The following is a 7232-nucleotide window of genomic DNA, read 5'->3' on the forward strand; positions in this document are numbered from 1 at the left end:
TAAGTTTTTATTAGTGGTGTATTTTTTATATACATCATAATAAAAACTTATTAAAATTGGAATGGGGAACATTTCCCTGTATTTCTTTGTTAGCCTAGCGCTTCTGATTAATCATTTTGTTAATCATAAATTTAATAATTTGTGTGGCAATTAATAAGTGCATTCACTTAATGAACTTGAAACGATTTCGATAATTTTGGACGGTGCAATATTGTTTTTTAACTTATTCTTGCTTTGTGCGGTTTTGATTTCACTGATTGCCAAACCACAGAACACAAGTCGTTCCGGTTTCAAACCACAGTGACAATTTAAAGTCACGAACAGAATAGAAACCTTTTCAGTCTCGGCGGACTTTTATCAGCCAATCCCATTTTGTTATTAGTCACATTAATGTTTAAAAACGATCGAATAGTGAGAAAATCGCGCTCGTTGTGCAAAGTTCGTGCTCTCGGGCTTATTCCTGATCGCAATTCCTCGTGTTTCGTATACACGGTGAGTCGCCGAATTACTCGTGTCGTAATAACGTGTTTGTGAAAGTGAAACGTTTTCCGCATATCGAGTTACAATTTGAGCCATTAAGCAATTGGATGATCGTCGACGCGATGTCGACAACAGACACGCCGACAGTAGCGTCAAGACGTCGCTTAAATCCAGCTGTTCTCGCCAGATATAATTGCCAGAAGAATCAGGAGTCTCAACAGGTAGCTAATACATCTCATTCGCATATAACGATAATATTCTTTCTACCAAATATGACTGCAGTAAGCCTAGCAGATTACAGATTAGGATTAGATCGAAATTTGAGCAAAGTAATAAGTTCATTAAACTTGATATTGGTTTTCTTTTTTCTGATTAAGTTAAATTCCACGAATCCCAATCTTAGTTTGTAATTCGATTCTGGCTTAAGAGGACCTAAGTCTGTATTACCGACTAATCATAATTTTTGTATAACAATTATTCTTTTCCTCTTTTATGAATTCGAAAATCTTTTTCTAGAATTAAAGTATACACATTAATATGTGTCTGTGAGGATCTGTGTTTGGAGTTTATGCTGACAAATGATTTTTTTTAAGATTTCAATTTCGAAATTTTTTGTCATTCTCGGAATAAATTCCATCTCATAAACATGTATTAATGTATATACTTTAATCCTGGAAAACGATTTTCGAATCTGTAAAAGAGAAAAAAAGTAATTGTTATACAAAAAATATGACTTTAATTTTAGAAATCTTTTTTTGTTAGGCTTTCAATCATTTCGCAAACTCAGGATTGTTCAAGTAATCGAAATTCTGCTTCACGCTTATTTTCAATCTACAAGCTGACAAGCTGTAAAACTTTTATATCAAGCAAATGTTAATCTCCAGAGATGCCAGTTGTACGTGCCAGAAAAAGTGAATTTTTTAATTTTTTTCCGATTTTCTCACGAAATCGTGTTTTCCGGGATCTTTTTGTGCGTTCTTTAATTCTGTAAAAAAATTTTGCAATCCATTAAGCCAATTCGTTGGAGATTTTTCCTAAAATGTAATTATGGTAAAACAGGACGATTTTAGGATTCCCCTTAAATGAGAATTTCACTAGAGCAGTGTCGTGTAAATGAACTGAGCGATTCCTCAAAATAAGAGATAATTGATAATAGATTGTGCTCAAGTAAAAATGCTCAGGTAAAATTAAGAAATTTAGAACAAGTAGATGAACTTCTTAGAGAAAAGGAAATTTCTTAACTTTGGAATCCAAAATTAAGAAATTTAGAAAAAAATGGATCAGTTTCTTAGAAAGAAAGAGATTCTAAAATTAAGAACTTTAGAAAAAAGATCAATTTAGAAAGGAAGTGAATCAATTTTTTAGAGAAAAATTCTAGAATTAAGAAATTTTTTTAAATGGATTAATTTTTAGAGAGGATTAAATGACATTTCGAAAAATATTAAATTGTGATTTTATGCATAACAATAATATGTGAATTTTTGCAATCTACAATAAGAGACTATCAATTTCTATGCGTAATGACTTGATTAATATACGAGATAATGTCAAATGACTCGAGGAGATTGGCGAAGGAATCCTCAAGAAGTCAGAGTTTCCATCCGACTTCGCGAGTCGAGAACCGACGACGCATTGTCACGAACTGCATTCCGTTCGAGAGTCCGTTCTTTTTATTCTCGTTTCATTCTTTCATACATGCTTGCACACACGTACGCAGGCACGCGTGATCTCGACAGTTCGGTGCTCTCATTAACTCAATGTCCAATTAAGGCCGCAAAACGAGTACGATTGCCGCCGTGCTTACTTCCTAGTGGACGCACTCGAATAACAAGCATCGCATCAAGAGACGAAGACAATCGCGATTGCGAGAGCGTTGACATCGTGGAAATCAAGAACGGCGCATATGCGTGCTCGAATCACTTAAGATTAATTCAAAACAGCCATTGTTTTGGGTGCGTGATTAGTCGACGCGATGCTATGATATGAGAATCTTCTGTTATTCGATAAAATTGATTTTATCACTTTATTTTCCATATTCTTGCAATTTTGCAAACTATGTTTAATCGAAACAATAATTGCCATTTTGTCATCACAGTAATCCAAGTCGATTTTTTTGACAATTTATAATAGATTTTTCTTATATCTTAATAGTTTTTACATTAATCATTGTATTTCTCTAGACTTATAAAATTGATATACTTATATTCCTTGGAAATGAAATGAAAATCGTAAACTACTACTGAATTAAAATTTACGTGTGTTCTACATGTATTTTCATGTGAGTGATTAATAATTAAATTACTAATTAATGAAATTTAATTAACTATATTACTATTCACAATTAATTATTATACTTAATTGGAGGCAATTAATTGTATAATAATTAATTGCATTTACGAGCTTGTTAAATATTAATAAATGCGTTTTCTGCAGTCTTTCAATAATAATTACCCGCAATGTGCATTAATATCTCCAATAAAATGATATCGAATATCTTGCAAAAATTTAATAATAATTCAATTTCGAAAATTGAACAATTTATTTATTAAAAAATAATAATATTTGGTTTATATATTTAAATTTAAAATATGATTAATATTCGGTTTTCTGAAAACGAGAGATAAGTTTTCAACAGAATCAATGAGTGCCCAGTATTGTTAATGTAATCGAAGAATTTTAAGTCTTTATTTCTTAAACTTTTTACAAAATGTAGAGACATGTTTTATTAATTCTTTGATCAACGTAGGAAAGAATATAATGCCTGTTCTTTTCAGTTGAACTTCTTGCACTATCTTCAGTCTTTTTGCATCGTTCATCTTTTTTCTTTCTCTCCGCATTGAAGAAAAAAAAAAGAGGCGAGATGAACAGTGCAAGAAGTTCAACTAAACAGAATAAGTTTATCGTTTCCGAAGTAGCGTTTACATAAGATAATAATATACACAATAGAAAATTGTAATATATACAATAGAAATCTAAATTCAAAAAAAAAAAAAGAAAATGTAGCTCGAATGAGAATCAAAATTTGTGATAATTGAAGTGTAAATTAATTATTTAATGTATTTTTTTTTAATAAGTACAAAAGTCAAATGTTTCGGTTTTTTTCCGAGTCATCTTCGGTGAACCAAAATATAATTGTAAGTATTATTTTTCAAGCTGCAAATGAGAAAATAATGTCTTCCATTTATCTTTATTGCTCATGAAATGCAAAGAAAGATACAACGATATTTAGTTGATCACTAAATGGCATCCATTTAGTAACAATATAAGTCAACATAAATATAGACTTTATCGCTCATGTAGGCTAATTGCAAGGCCAAGTGGCTTGTGAACCCAAAAGGAGAGAATCACAATAAAATCTGTAATCATGTAATTGAAATTAATAAATTAAATTTAAAAAAATAAGAGGCTTATTGTTAGATACAACGAATAAAATAAAAACTAATAGGTGCGAAATCAACTATACAAAAGTCTGAGTTTACATAAAAGTCGTGACGAACGAAAGCAAAAGTACTTCCCCGTTCAAAGCCTTGTAAAGGTTGAAAGTAGCGGCATGGCAAACCGGTGCGGCACTGCAGTATCGACACTCGATATCATTCGGGTTCGTTCTCGCGCCGTCGCGGCGGACGCTCTGATTGGTCCACGCGATCGGTTGGTGGCGCTCGCGTCGTCGCGACCGACAGCTGCGATTGGCGCTCGTATGAAGTTTCTCTCCTTCTCACTCTTTCTTTCTCGCTCTCCCCCTCGCGCCCGCGGCAGCTGCATCAGGCGTGGTCGTCGCAGTTCATCCGAGTCGGGCGCGGCGATAGTTTCGTGGATCTGTCGTGCTTCATCTCGAGAACGCGGTAGTGTGGAACTGTGGCGTCTCGCTTCGTGCGCGGTGGATAGGTATACCCGCGTTTACTCGGCGCTCTTTTCTTTCTTTCTCTCTCTCTCTTTCTTTTCTCTCTCATTCCCGCGCGACGAACCGCACGTGAAATGAGAGTGAAAACGCCGCTGCACTCGGCCGGCTCGCCAACGGCATGAATCATCGACAACGCCGGCTTCTCGGGCCTCGAGGGACCCACGCAGTGCGACGCATCTCCCTTTTCCTTCTCACTCTGTCTTGCGCGCGCGTACTCTCGTTCTCCAATCCGCTCTGTTCCTTGTCTCTCTCTCTCTCTCTCTCTCTCTCTCTCTCTCTCTCTCTCTCTCTCCCCCCTCCCCCTCCCCTTCCCTTCCAGCGAACAACCCTCGTATTCCGCGCGCGCACCACCTACGCAGCGAGCATGTCGCGGTATCTCAATCTCGGGACGAACGAGTGCATGTGCTCAACGTTCGACGGTGTTCTCTCTAAATAAGGCTATCAGACCCGGTTCCACAACTGACGGTTAACTCTTAACCGAGGTTCAACTTATTCATTGTCTCTTTCCAATTATAAAGTTGGAAAAAGATGAGAAATAAGTTGAACCTCTGTTAAGAATTGAAGAAACCATGAGTTGTTGAACCGAGCCTCAGTTTCACAACTCATGGTTAATTTTTAACCGAGATTCAACTTATTTCTCACATTTTTTTCAATTCTAGCATTGAAGAGAGATGAGGAATAAGTTAAACCTTGGTTAATAGTCAAACATGAGTGAAATCGTGCTTAAGGCCCGATTGTAGGCCCAATATTACTTTGATTTTAAGCAAAGTTTAAAACTCTCTCTGTCTCTCTTTCGCTTTAAAACGAAACGAAGAGTTTTAAGTCTTGCTTAAAATCAAAGTAACATTGGTGCAATTGGGTCCAAGACATTCCGGCATGATGTATGTCGACTTAAGGTCCACTCTTGAGTAATCAGTTTGAATGTCGATCTATGATCATCGGAAAGCTCCACGTTATTTCCTCGAGGACGAGAAACGCTCTCTCTTCGCGAACACGCGAATGAAAACCGATGACTCCAGTTTAATGCAATACTGTCTCCTTCTATCTCATTCTACTTTCCATGAGGACGGTGAAACCTATATAATTTTTCGGCGCACTGAAAGTGACCTCTATGTTTATCCGTGATAACGCGACGATCATCTCGGGATGCTTTTTCCTCCGTATTTACACACGTCGATAATTGCATTCGGCGAAACAGTATCGGTTTTTGAAATTCCTCCCTGAGTAATTTTGCTTGCAGAAACGGAGAAAGAGACTTGAATTCTGTTTCATTAACGCACGCAAATATGAAATAACAGATTTGTTCTTTTCAGCTGGACTTCTTGCACCTCATCTTTTCTCTTTCTCTCTTCACAGAGAAAAAAAAAGAAAAAGATGAAAAGATGTTAGGCTGGAAAGAATAGATCTAATACTAGGACTAAATTAATGTACACTTGTAATTAAAATTTTAATCTTGATTTAATTAACTTTTTATCTTTCTCTAGTTCTAAGACTTAAAAGAAAATACAGAGTAAGTTGGAGCCGAGTGAAAAATTAATAAATCTATATTGAAATAGACATTCAGCTCATTTCTGTCAACATAGATTAACTTTAATCTTGAATTAATTTATCTTCTTTTATTTCTTAGAACTAAAAGTAAATTAAATTGAGATTGAAATTAATCTACATTGCTAGAAGTATTAGGAACAGCCTCGCAGTTTCCGCTTCCTCGGCTGATCGCGAAGTTGGGTGGAAGTGGTAGAGCAAGCTTTTTCGTAGGATTCGGTTTAAACGTGATTACTTTTACTGCAATGCATTCCTGATATCAAAGTCATACGTGAGTCGAAACACAGACAACCGCCGGTGAGTCAACGTTGGGTGATCATGCGTAAACAACTCGTAACGTTGTATATCAGATGTCTACAAACGAAACTGACATTCTTCAATCTCTTCCGATATCGAGTTAGAAGAGCGATATAGAATACAGAATGATTGAATTTAACAATGAGAAATAGAAAAATGCAGAAAAATATGTTTTCAATTGCAACAAATGTAATTTCCTACATTGAGAAAAATGTTCTGATTATAGATTAACAAAAAGGTCTAACAAGAATAACATTTTGAGGCCAAACAAAATTTCTGATTATCATAAAATAATTAAAATTCGAATAAAAAACTAATTAGGCAATAGAATAATACAGAGAGTTGTATATGAAAAAAAAAATGTTTCAATTAAACCAACAAAAAAATGATATTTTGAGGAAAATTTTTATATAATAATCAAATTCTTACTAAAATGCCATTACTGTTGGGCTTTTTATTAGTTTACTTGTAATAAGAATATTTCTCTCAATATACAAATCTACATATTATCTCATTGCCCAATTAGTTTTTATGAGATTCTTAATTATTCTTTTATTAGCTTTATCGACATTTTTTCATTGAATTGAGAAACAAATTCACACATAAATTGAGATACAAAGACTTTAAGATATTTATCATTAATAAATGTTCATCATTAATAAATGTAGTTGATATAATTATGGAGCTCTCTTAATTTGCATCGAATAAACATCGAATTTTCTGAAATGTCAATACAGATTATCATTCAGTGTGAAACATTTAGATGCAGAATAACGTTGCACTTCTACTTGAATATCGAAAGAGGGATCGTACAAGAAGGTACAAGTATTGATCTACAGTTCTCACATTTAAATTCGTTTTCTCTGTTTATCGATCGATCCCGGGAAATGCTGTTGGTCCATTCGTTCGTGAGATACCCAAGAAGTCGGAGCGAGAACACCGTCTTTCATCGTTGTCGTCCGGTTATCCTCGTGACGCGTAAGACGAGCCAGATGGCTCTCGTCTCATG

This window comes from Atta cephalotes, assembly GCF_000143395.1.
Source record: "Atta cephalotes unplaced genomic scaffold scaffold00025, whole genome shotgun sequence".
NCBI classification, from domain to species: Eukaryota; Metazoa; Arthropoda; class Insecta; order Hymenoptera; family Formicidae; genus Atta; species Atta cephalotes.